General features: G+C 39.9%; 1 protein-coding gene across 1 annotated transcript in view; it reads right to left on the bottom strand.

The window, feature by feature from the left end:
* mtmr4 (myotubularin related protein 4) overlaps positions 1–13256 on the bottom strand; it is a 53985-nt gene that overhangs the window by 35462 nt on the left and 5267 nt on the right. The gene's annotated exons all lie outside the window — the stretch shown is intronic.

Genomic DNA, 13256 nt, shown 5'->3' with positions numbered 1-13256 from the left:
GGCACCTCTCCAGAAATAAGCATACTTTGGACAGCAGGCCAAAAACATCAATTGCAGTAAGCTGACCCAGGGAAACCATATCTTTTTGGAAAGTACTTATTCTGACAAATAGGGCTGTATTTATATAGGTACCTGAGGGGCTGTGTCTAGGACGGCAGCTGTAGGGGACGGCCCACACACAGGTGCCTAAATAATTGAAAATTAAAAAAGAAATACCCCAATGATACCTATGCAAATCCAGCGGTGGGGTTAGGGGGGGCGAGGGTTAGGGTGCAGAGGAAGTGATGTCACACACAGCCGTGCATGTGATCTCACTCCTGCAACCTGGGGGTGCAGTAAGGTCCAGTGCCTAGGGTGGTAATTGACCTAAAAAATGCTAATAAATCTGAAGTGGGTAAATATGTCCTCCTATGCTAAAAAAACAAAAGGCAAAGCTTTCCTAAATGCCTAAAATGTGCACTTTACAATATCTTATCAGCTACATTATTAGGTACCAAAAAAGACATTTTAAAGGAGAAGGTCTATGTAAATACAGCCATAAGCACTTAAAGTAATGTTGCACCGAGTCCTCTATCAAAAGAAACACAGGATTTCTTGTCTCTCTTTTGTAAACATGATCTTCCACTGTCTGACTTCCTCTCTCAGAAACATCCAGGGCCAGAGTATGCACAGTTCTTTCCTCTCTCCTGCTCCCCCCTCCCACTAGAATGCTAAGAACACCCCCCCCCCCCCTTAGGAATGTGTGATCTCAGCTATAACAGCTAGCTGGAGCAGGAAAGGAAGCTACTTAAAATGGCAGCTGCTATCTTAAACAATTGAGAAAGCTTCTAAACTGTTTACTCAGGTATGCCAATGGTTTCTGCAGAATAAATATACTGTTCTAGGTGGCACCTATGTGGCAAATCTATTGGCAGTAAAATGCCAAAATGACTTTCCTTCTCCTTAAGTATGAATGTCAAGGGTGTTCTGATCAGTCTGATGCCCCATGTGCGGTTACCAAGCATGGCATGCAGAGAATGCAAAATAAAAATAGTGCATAGGAATTTTCATGGATGACAATTGGCATTTATTTACATTTTATATTGGCACATTTATCCAAGTGTGAAATCAGGGCTTTACCACAGTAAAATGGGATGTTTAGGGGTGTATCAGTGGGTGAAAGTTAGTGTTTGCCACTGGATATATAAGCCTCTAAAAATCCCATAGAAATAAATAGAGAGCATTGGAATTTTTCTGTGGTGACCTCCGATATCTTTTCCATGTGTGCTGTTGTCCTGGGCCCCTAGGATGATTGTCCAGGACAACAGTAATCAGAACAACACTTGTGGCAGGCAAACAGTTAAAGAATGCAGTGAAAACTCTCCCTTTTAGTTATGTACAAAGAAGTGGTTGGCTAATGTATCCTAACTCACAGTGTAAAAAAAACACTGGACATCAGGATCAATATAGTTATTAGCAAGCCCTTTGCATTTCTTTATGCTAAAACCAGTTTGACTTCCTGCCAATGAAAGGAAGCATCAGCAGCACAACCATTCTCAATGCATTCTCAGTAACCCTGCAGATTTGCAATGGAAGTAAATGCAGTGAAGATGTTAAATCACTGTAAAGAAAAGCAAAGTCATAACTGACAGTGATGTATACATCTGCTAACCCAATGACAGGCCATTCTTCACTGAAAAATATTTCATCAGCCTGCCCAATAACGTCAAGGCTGTGAACTACATATAACTACCACATGCCAGCAACTGATTGGCCGTTGATTCCAGGAGCTGCAAGAGTGACACAAGTCTGACATACAGTAATTTATAACCTAATATCAATGAGGCTTAAAGGAGAAATATTGGGGGTGAGTAGTAGTAGATTGATCTTAGGCACCAGTAAGTTTAAATAAAAATGCTAAAGCTTATTCGAAAATTTCCAGGTTAAGCTGGCCACACATGATAAAAGCTGCTGACTTGCCTGCCCCACCCCTCTCACCCCCGAACGAGTCAGGATAAGTTGCTATCTCTTTTGGAAATGTATACAGGTATGGGATCCGTTATCCGGAAACCTGATATCCAGAAAGCTCCGAATTACAGAAAGTCTCCCATAGACTCCATTTTAATCAAATAATTCATTTTAAAATTGATTTCCCTTTTCTCTGTAAAAATAAAACATTGCTTTGTATTTGATCCCAACTAAGATATAATTAATCCTTACTGAATGCAAAATAATCCTATAGGGCTTAATTAATGTTTTAGTTGACTTAAGGTATGAAGATCCAAATTACGGAAAGACCCCTTATCCAGAATACCCTTGGTCCCGAGCATTCTGGATAACGGTTACCATACCTGTATTGGGTTTCCTATATTTTATGTTTCATGTATAAAGTATATTTTTAATCTTATTAATAACACGGACAAGCATCACTTTTACCAGCCAAGTGGATAACCTAAGTTGATAAGTAAACTTATTGGTCATGTTATGGGGCCCTCTGGAGGGCATGTCTGGCTAAAACTCATCAAGATATATATTGGGTTGGTTTAAAAAGCCTGCCACACAAATCGATGAATGATCATTTAATAGCTGCTTGGTCCAACAATCGGCTCAGCCTTATTTGCCCCAGTGGGTGAGTGCCCAAATTGAGGTCCTTGGTAACCTTGCTAAACTAGCATATCTTATAGTGTATAACAAGTTTTAGGACACACTAGGGGGGACATTTACTAATCCACGAACGCTCTGAGCAGATTTTTGGTGACTTTTTCTTATTTTATGACAAATTTTTTGCGACAAAATTGTATTGTCGCGCCAAGTACGAAAGTTTCGGATTCATTCAAGCTTCGGTATCGTGACTTTCCTTGGGCCAGGTTGGAGCTGCACAGTGCCACTGACTCCTATGGGAGGCTTCCAAAATCACGCACAGAAGGATCAAAGTCGGAAAGGTTTTCCTGCATTTTACGATTGTTCGGTACGAAAATTTTGTGACTTTCGGATCGCCAATACGATTTTATTGTGACTAATATGATTTTTTCGTAAGCATATTCGTGATATTTGCGATCTTAAGAAATTATTGTATCCAATCCGAATTTATCCCATTTCGGGATTCGAACTTGTGTTTTAATGAATGTGCCCCTAGGTGTATGTGCCGCTTCTCTTTGCTTGTGTTTTGGATGTATTTCAATATGCATCCATGTTTTAGCTGCACTAAAAGGCACAGCGTCGGCCTAAATGAATTTATATGTAGCGGAGCAGAGATTGGACTGAACAATGCATGCATCCACAGTTTTGGAGCACATTTCCACTCTGTGTAGCTGCACTCAATCTGACTCTGTGCCAGTCAGTGCAGCTAAATACTTGAGATGCACTGAATCCACTATTTTTGGATCTGGCCTACCCCCTGAATCATTTGTGAAACATATGTCGGAATACTGAACCAGATCCTAATTTGCATATGCATAATGAAGGGTTAAAAGAGAACAACACACAAAGTGTGCGGTGAAAAATTTTCAACTTCTATGTTTGTGTGTCAAGTGGTTTTAAGGATTCAAATCTGAATCCTGCTAAAATCTTGGCCTAATCTCGACCCGAATCCAGTATTCAGTGCATCTCTACTAAACACGGACGCGTACTGAAGCACATCCAATCCAAAAGCAGGGCATAGTGTGTCCTTGCCCTTAGAGTGACCTGAATCACTACATTTAAGTTCCAGCACCCTTCAATATATCAGAACTATTGAATTTTTAATGCAGGAGGGAGTGGAGGGACCAGGAAGTACCCCAAGTATGCTTTTTTTTTTTTTACCAAGCTCCTGCCATTACTATAGTTCTGCCAGTGAAACACCGCCTTTGTTTTCCTTATCACAGAATGAAGGTGCAGCCGTACACCCAAGCATAGGACAGCAGCACGATGTACGGAAGCCGAAGGGAGTCTAGATAAATTTATGACAATTGCCTTGCATTTTAGCCAGTTACAAACTTTTGATTCATTGGGGGGGCCATATTTAACATATCAGTAAATGATGTGCCATGCCTAGGGTGGCAGCTTTGGTGGGGGTGGCCCTCTGGTCCCTATATAGAAAGAAAAAAAAACAAAAACACCAACAGCCGGCTACAGGATACTTGCAGCTAAATCTGGTGGAGGACCTGAGGGGGAGTATAGGGTACTTTATTTTTTGTCTGTGATCGGCACATGTGCCATACAACAGGACCATCTGGGCATGAGGAGAGATAAGGTCCAGTGTCTTGTGGCAGCACCAGACCAAAAAAAAACCTTGGGTACAGTCAATGTATTTTGTCAATGAAAGAACCATCAAAGCAGTCAAGGTCCTTCTGACACATAACATATAAATTCTATCATACAAGTAATTCAAAGGACACCCAAAGGCTTGGAGGGAAGGGAGGTCTGGCAATGTTAGGAACCTACCTAATGTATTCAATCTTCTACTTTTTGCTCTGTGTCTGTTCTCCCGTTTGGAAAAAATTACACTGCCTGTTGATCTTTCGATTTGCCAAGGCCCCATTGAACCTAACTAGACTTGTGCATGCACTCTGTACTAACATTTTGTGATTTTGCTATACTGCATATGCACAAGTCTGAAAAAAGCGCAAATGAAGCATTGGGCAAGCTCTCTGCATCTTGACAAAAACAAATCTAAGATGGTTGTGCATTCCACTGTGGAACACTTGGCCATGTTGGATTTTTTTTTTTTTTTTTTTTTTTTACAGGAGTTTAAACCAGGCAGAGGGCGAGAATGAGACAAGTGGCATAGGAGCCTTAGTAAAGAAGAACTTTGGTGTTGGTATTCTGCTTTTGCAAGTGCAGCTCAGGTAATACTTTAAATTAGTCCATTTCTTTACTGATCTTACTGGCATGTCTGGACTGAATGGGGTACCCAGTGGCCATTTTTGCAGTGATCTTACTGCCATGTCTGGGGTAAATATGCTCGTTATTCATATTTTGTAGTAATTATAGTGGCACGTCTGGGGTTAATATTGCTCTTGCAATTTTGATTTTGTCATTATACTGGCATTACTGAGGTGCGTAAAATCGCTGTGGTATGTACGAGTGTGGCGACATTACCCCCCAGCAGTTTATTAGCCTTCTTTTTAAAACACTTTGTCATGAAAATTGAAGCTGCTGGGAATTCTTATGAATTTAATATCTGCTAAATCTGCTGTAAGATGACCAGAGAAGGTTCCAACATTCACTCAAGAATTAAAATATACAGTTTAGATGGAAGGAGAACAAACTATTTAACAAAAAATTCCATAGAAAAAGGTATCCTATTAAATGTGAACAGGACACCAAGGGGCGATTCACATCCCTGATGCAACCTCCTCTTGCCCCCAGCGCTTGCCTTTCCTGCACCAGAGGGGGCGCCTCTCTAGTGCAGAGAGCTAAATTGCATTAAAATTTGCTGTCCCTGGTAACTTTGGGGGCGCTGCCTCCTGAGGTGAGTTTCTCAAATCGCCTTATGGCAGCAATGCCCCTGGGGACACCTTTAAACAGCTTTCTGGAAAAGGAAAGGCAGAGAAATACTATTTTACCAGTCATTCGATCTAAACATAATCAAAAGAGGATGAGGAAATACGGAACTGAAAGTTATTTGAATCACATCTGAAGAAGTAGTAAAACAATTTCCTCTTATGGAAGAAAAGGGAAATTCCATTCTGCTGAAGTAAATGCGAGCAGTATTAGCATGTGCAAGGAAATAAGAGTAGTGCTGATCATCCATTAATTCTCTCTAAACACAGCACACGGCATGAAGGTATAAACCTATTATAAACATACAACTGTCCTATTTTTCTCATCTCTATGTTGGAGCAAGGAGAAGAAATGTTGCCCTCCTAATGATTGGTATTCAAGAGACTAAGCTTCCCCCAAAAGACCTCACACATGAATTCTTGTACCTATTGCACCTTTCTCTTATTTATTTGTCAAGTAGTCTTGATGCCTCTATGAGGCTACTAAAAACTTGCTTTTATTGGTATGCCCTGGGTTCGGTGCATCCCTAATAAATACACTTCTAAAAATCCCTTTGGAATGAATTGAACATGGGTGAGTTTTAATGTATTAAGCTCTTAACTCAAATTTTGATAAATCTGCCCCTAAGTCTGTATGGTTAACATCAATAATTTAAAGGAGAAGGCAAGGTAAAATCACTGCGGGAGGGGGGTGCCAAAATGTTGTAATTGCTTACTGCACCAGCCTAGGGTAGCTGCAAACAGGCGATCCCCTTCCTTAAGAAATCCCAGGTCTGGCACATGAGCAGTAGAGTGAAAAGGCTGGCTTTTTGTTAAAGTTCGGTTTTTCACTCTACTGCGCAAGTGGCACGAAAACAAAAGGAAGAGGATAACTCTCTCGCAGCTACCCTGGGCTGGTGTTTTCTCTTAACATTTTGGCACCCCCCAGTGATTGAACCTTTCCTTTTAATTTAAAAGGTAACTCAAAACATCTCAAAAAAGGTAAGTCGAAACATCCAACATTTACAGCTGTTCACATCATTTTCCATAAAGAGAAAAAGAATAGACTCCTTATATGGGAGTGGACATAGAAAAATAAATTTATTTAAGATCTACCCTCTAATTATAACTTAATAAACAGATTATTAAGCTAACAAAGATAAGGAATTACGTTCTTAGTGCAAGTGTGATGGGCTAGTCCCTGACAAGAAAAAGGTCTTAATACATCTGGCCCTACATGCCCAGAACTGATTAGTTTTGCCTATTTCAACCAAACCACCCGACATTCTGGGTATGTATGTGTCTGGCGGGGGGCCGTTTAGAACAATAATGCTTATTATCTTGGCAGATCAAAGAAAATTTCATTTCTTGTTCAAAAGAATGTGAAGAGAAGACACAGAATTGTAACTCCACTTACTTTAACCACCAATAGATGGTTGGCCCAAACCAGGGGTCCCCAACCTTTTTTTTACCTGTGAGCCACATTCAAAAGTAAAACGAGTTGGAGAGCAACACAAGCATGAAAATGCTCCTGGGGGTGCCAAATAAGGGCTATGATTGGCTATTAGGTAGCTTCTATGTGGATTGGCAGCCTACAGGAGGCTCTGTTTGGCAGTACATCTGGTTTTTATGCAACCAAAACTTGCCCAAAAGTCAGGAATTCAAAATTGAGCACCTGGTTTGAGACCACTGGGAGCAACATCCAAGGGTTTGGGGAGCAACATGTTGCTCACGAGCCACTGGTTGGGGATCACTGGCCCAAACAAACAGGACAATAGAAAGGTGGCCTTACATGTGTATGTCCCGTCATATGGTATTTGTCTATTTAACTTAAAGGCTGATCAGCCGCAGAACCATACTGATTAGCCCCTGTATCGTCATCTTTAGGACAAAGCCACAGTTAATATTTGTTGTTTGCAGTTAAATCTATCTCCACCTGTGTAGAAACAGCCGATGGGAGAAGATCTACTCCCATCCCTTCCCTGTGTTAAGTGCAGGAATTGTGTCAGCTTGTGTGCACAGAGTGGATTTTAGTATAAAAATACAATGGTATGCAATCCCTGCCAAAATCCACTACATGTGTGTTCGCAAAGGCTGACACAGTCCCAGTCAGTGAAACTAATACATGGAGCAGATGGCTGCGGATCTACCCCTATCACATTTCTCCACCTGAATTTCTACACAAACAGATAAACAGCCTAGTATGATGTTAGCCTAAAGGATGACAACAGTTTAATACAGGTTACACAACTAAATGGGGAAAAAAAACCCCAAAACATTGTCAACCACCTAAAAATCTTCTAAAAGAGTCTAACGAGTATATTTTCCCATAAATGGTGACAAGAATGAAAGTTTAGGTGTTTTTTTACCCACAGTAGTACAGATTTACCATGAGCAATAAACTGTCCCATGTGCCAGTACCCTAGCCAGCTGAAAGGCACCTAAAACTGCCCCCCAGGCACCTCCCATTAAAGGGAAATGCCCACCACTGCCTGTTCTAGTACTGTCAAACATTTCCCATTCATGTCAACAGGGGCAGGCAAAAGTGATCATATCCACACACACACAAAAAAAACACCTGCCTGTCATTATTATATACTCACGCCTCATTAGATTTTCTATCATATAATTGTGTCATATTGTAGTATTTACTGTAAATTACAAGAAAATCTATACATTGCATTCTGTCTACCATAGTGGACTTTACACAGCTTTTCGCTATTTTGAAATCTATGGGATTGGATTATTGATTAAACTAGTAAATGCATTTTAATTTGTTAATACTGCCAGAATAAACACAGCAATATAAATAAATGACTATAATGTTCTTCTATTCACGTGCAACAGGCTGAGAGATGAAAGGGAAACAGAGGCTGCAGGTCAATGATTGGCAAACCAAGGTTGTAGAAAAAGGATTAATATTTTACTGTACCTGTATGCCTTGGAAACTGGCCCTGTAGAATGAAAAACTTATCTGACTGGTTTCTGTGCTATGGTTACAAAACCTTGAAATGTTCCTATGATGATTACCGTCATGTCTAGATACATGCTACAATACAGTTTCTAATAAAAATATGCAATTGAAAATTATCTTAAGTGACAAAAAAATGGTTATTTACCTTCTTTTTTTTTTTAAATGTTAAAAAAAAGAAATCAAAAGGGGATGTTTACTTATAATGAAGATACTCAAATACTGTAATACTACTTCTAGCCTTCTAGGAAGCTTCTGAACCCAGTGAAAGATTTAATAATTACCTCATATGCAACACTGTAGCATTTTTTGAGGTGAGGTACATATTTTACCAAGGTATGCTTCACAAATGACACCTCATTCAATAAGTGGTGGTTTCAGGAGCACTGGGGTATAATGGTATGTAAAATAGTAAGGAACGAGCCAGTCGAAACCTATGGGACCTGCGGGTTCCAGCAAAGAAAGTATGCTAAGCACAAGCCATATTCACGGAACTCAAGTTGAACATACTGCCTCTTTAAGGGTTACATGGAGTTAGACAGTGCAAATCATTGAGCTTTATAATGTCACAATAAAAATTTTTATGTAACTCTTCAACCGGCTTCAATGTCAACGATACACTTCTCTGACACCTTGACAGGTTTTTTTTTCCACATTTCGTATAAACTGCACAAAAACTGAGCAAAAGATTACCATGAAATGTGATTTTCTGCAACTTTGCACAATGTTGCAGCTTAGTTATTAGTTCAACCATATCCAAAACCAAACCCAAAAATCTTGCCCCTTTATAAAACCCTATGTTATGTTAAGTACAGTATTTGGCTGAATCGTTTGTAAAGGATTGGGTGTTCAAGGTTTGGGTATTCAGCTGAATCCAAAAACATTGGTTGACATATCCTAAGTATTGTACTGAAAAATAACAAACAGCACAACAATCTTGATGTGTATATACTGTAGACACCTTTACAGTTCCACACAGCAGGACAGGCAGGAAGCTGGTACAATACTCCACTTCAGCCTTCTGGAGGATCTTATAGCCCCCAGGCAGGAGCGACCAACAAATTCATGGCTCCTCAGGAGTATTTAAAAATTTAATCAGGTGGAATGAGGTAAAAGTTAGGAGGCTAATATTAAAAAGTAAAAAAAATAAAATGCTGCACCTACAATTAATGCATTTCTTGGCAACAAATGTCCTGATTTATAGCAGAAATTTTCATTACTAAGTTCTGAATGGCATTTGACCCTGGTCTACCTTTCAATTTAAAAGTTTAAAAAAACTCAATTCACAGGGTGGTGTAAATGTGATAGGTGAATCCAATAACTACATTTATTCCCCAGGTGAATGCTCCTCTGCAGAAAAAAAAAAAAGACACTGTCCTGTGGCATTTCTAAAAGAGCAGTGAATCTTACCTTACTTCTTACTTTGCTAGACTTAGAGGCAGATTTACTAAAATTTTCATTTTTCTCATTTTTTTAAAAAAAATGAATAAACTAATTTACATGACATGTCATTTATTGAAAAAACTGAACTGAAAAAGCATGTGTGAAAAAGTTGCAGAAAAAGCATGAAAACGGCAAATTTTTCAACTTGTCGCACAAAAGCTAGCATCAAAAAAACAAAGATTTATAGCAAAGAAAGATCTTCTGGGGAAAAGAAGGGACACCTGCCATTGACTTTTACAAGGTTTAGATGGAGTATTTTCAGATATGGAATTGTCACAGTTTTGTTGCTAGTAAATCAAGACTTTTTTTTCCAGTGACTTTTAGCGCTAAAAAATCGGAATAGGAAAAAAAAATCTGACCCTTAGTAAATGGGCCCCCTTAGAGGTGCTAATGGAGACTATACTAAAATACTCCCTATTTCAGTTTACCATGCAAGTGTGGTGTTTATACAAATGGCCTGTAGGTGTCACTGTGAACAAACACAGTGCACATTAATACTGTGCATGCATAATACTTTCTAGGCTACTGAAAGTGTTAGAGTTGAAGTTCCTGTGTTGTGTAATGGCTGCATGAACCTGCTAATAAAGCACTGTTATACCCTACTCTTCCTTGGCTATCAAACATAACAGCAAGTACAAGTCTATGGAGGGAATTCACAAAAGTGGAGAGAGCCCTTTTTTGGAGTAAAAGTGGTGAAAAAAGTGGTGGAAAACACTTTCTCCAGATTCACAAACAGAAATGTGCCAAAATTCCGACTCAACTGCCACTGTTCCGTTTTTGGTTAAAGAAAGACAGTTTACAGATACTTTTGTGAATTTGTTGTTTAAACAACATGTTTTCCCAACATTTTCAAAATGGAGTAAAGCTCAGTGTAACTCTCTATCAGACCAATTCTAAGCTCTGCTGTTTTGTTTTGTGTCACCCAGTCATCCAGTCTCTTCACACCTCTGGTAGGAGCCCCATTAGGGGATCATTAACATAGAAATGGGGATTAGCAGACTCATTGTTAGGGGACAAGTTTCTGTCTAACCCTAGAACAATAGGTGCAAAAAGCCTCATTAACATTTTATAAACAAGTAAAAAACTGATTTAAAAAAGTTTAATCTATATCCTATATGTTAAACATTTTTACCTCACATTTGCATTGTTATGCCAGTTTTAGCTTAATGAATGAGGCAATAACATTTTGAGTGAATATATTGTATACATTTTATTTAAAGGAAAAGTAAAGCCTCCCTGCAAATTTTTAGTTTTAGCAGCAGTGCCCCCCTCTTTAATCCTCAACTTATCTGTGCCCCCATAGCATGTCCAGAACTACAGAGCTGCCTGACAGCATTGCCCCCCACCTTTATCTGTGTCCCTTCTGTTTCCAGTAGCCATATTGGTGATCAGCAAACAGCACATACACACTGGTACCCAAACTGGGATACTGGGGTTCAAGGTTGGACTGGCCCAACAGGGCATTGGATAAAGACCTGGTGGACCCTAGTCCTGTTGGGCCCCTTTTCGCTGGGCATGTTGACATGTGGCCCGGATTGCTGTTGACCAGTAATCAGTAGGGGCTAGAGAAGTAGTGCGGGGGCAGAGTAGTGCAGAGGGTGGGCCCTTGATTCACTTTTCCCCACGAAGAAGGTATTTAGACCCTTACATCTCGTTGCAGAAATTTATAAAACATTAGAAAGCCCGGCTTGTCCTAAAAAGTGATGTATAGTTTCCCAAGGCAAACTAAAATGACCCTTTAGGAAATGCCCCTAAAGTGAAATGACAAAATGAAATGCAAAATCCTGCTAGTAAAATCCTTATTTGGCTGGACAGTGTTTTGGCAAATGGAACTTGACCACTTTATTATTCCTTTTGTATAAAAAGACGCAAAGGCATTAGTAATCAGTTTAGAAGATAAATGAGTCGAGGCTGCTTGGGAGTCTGTGTAGTCTGCAACATACTCAATACTGGGGGGGGACAAAACAGCTAAATGGTTAGCGTACCCCCTGCTGAACTATATACTGACTGAAGAGTTCCTGATAATGCATAGAAGTAGGGTGAATCTCCTGTACCATATACCAGCAGGGGATAACAGATAGCGCTCACAGGATATCGCCTATATTACATACCAGCTGGGCACTATTATACGGCTCAGAGAATATCTCCATTACTCTCCTATCAGCTCCCCAGTGTAGATTCTGTTCTATGACAATTTACATATATCCTAATCAAATTCCCCAAAATAATCCTAAAATGCACTCGCTGATTTTGGCGGCCTTTGTAAGCTCAGCTCACCTATCTATTGGCTTCTTATTGCCAGTGATAAGAAACATATTTTTTTCCCATGACAGTTGCTTTCAGCTGCCATAGACAGCATGATTCCACTCACCATGGCAGGGGCAAGCAGGCATGCTTATGGTGGGCAATTTGATAGCTGGTACAGGTATGGGATCCATTATTCGGAAACCCATTATCCAGAAAGTTCCAAATTACGGGAAGGCTATCTCCCATAGACTCCATTATAAGCAAATAATTCTATTTTTTTTTTTAAATAATTTCCTTTTTCTCTGTATCAAAAGCAGTGAGTTTGTACTTGATCCCAACTAAGATATCATTAATCCATATTGGAGGCAAAATAAACCTATTGGGTTTCATTAATGTTTAAATTATTTTTAGTTGACTTAAGGTATGGAGATCCAAATTACAGAAAGACCCCTTATCCGGAAAACTCCACGTCCCGAGCATTCTGGATAACAGGTCCCATACCTGTATCATAAATTGTGAGCTGCCCTTGAAAGTGCAAAAAAGAGGATTTGTAGGGAAATGTAAATGTAGCCATTGAAAAAGTCATAACGACAACCGCATCAGCCCATTTCTGGGCCAAGCGGTTGCCGGGACATAGGGAGGTTAAGTGACTTCTGTCCAGGGGTCACAAGGGCGTAACCTGCGGTGAGACATATTTCTAGCTATGGGGGGATTAGTACTACTGGCTGGCTGGCTTAAGGCGGGTGTCTTGACCACTAGGCTACGCTTGCTCCTCCCGCTTGTAGGACGTTTCTTTCGTCCTCTTGTCACCTGCATATTGGCGGTTGGCCTATCCTAACCGACTGAATGAAACATTCAGGGTTAAAGCCTGCCCCTTGCACCAAGACCTATATAACTAGGGGGATGAATCCTCCATTTATCAACATTCTCTGAGAAAGTTGATAAGTGAGCCTCAATGTCTTTAAGGTTACAAAAGATGCTTAATAATGTAGTTAGCATAAGGGTCATATTGAGATCTCTGGGTGGAAATGCTGGTCAGTTTTCCACGTGCCATCATGAAAAAAAGAATAAAGCATTATTTTTTAGCATAGTATGAGCTGGTGTAGTATAGTATAACTGGTGGAGGGAAGATATGGCCATGCTAAGTAATCCAA

This window comes from Xenopus tropicalis, chromosome 2, assembly GCF_000004195.4.
Source record: "Xenopus tropicalis strain Nigerian chromosome 2, UCB_Xtro_10.0, whole genome shotgun sequence".
Taxonomy (NCBI): Eukaryota; Metazoa; Chordata; class Amphibia; order Anura; family Pipidae; genus Xenopus; species Xenopus tropicalis.
The sequence above is the reverse complement of the archived record's forward strand: the minus strand, read 5'-3'. Positions and strand labels throughout refer to the sequence as shown.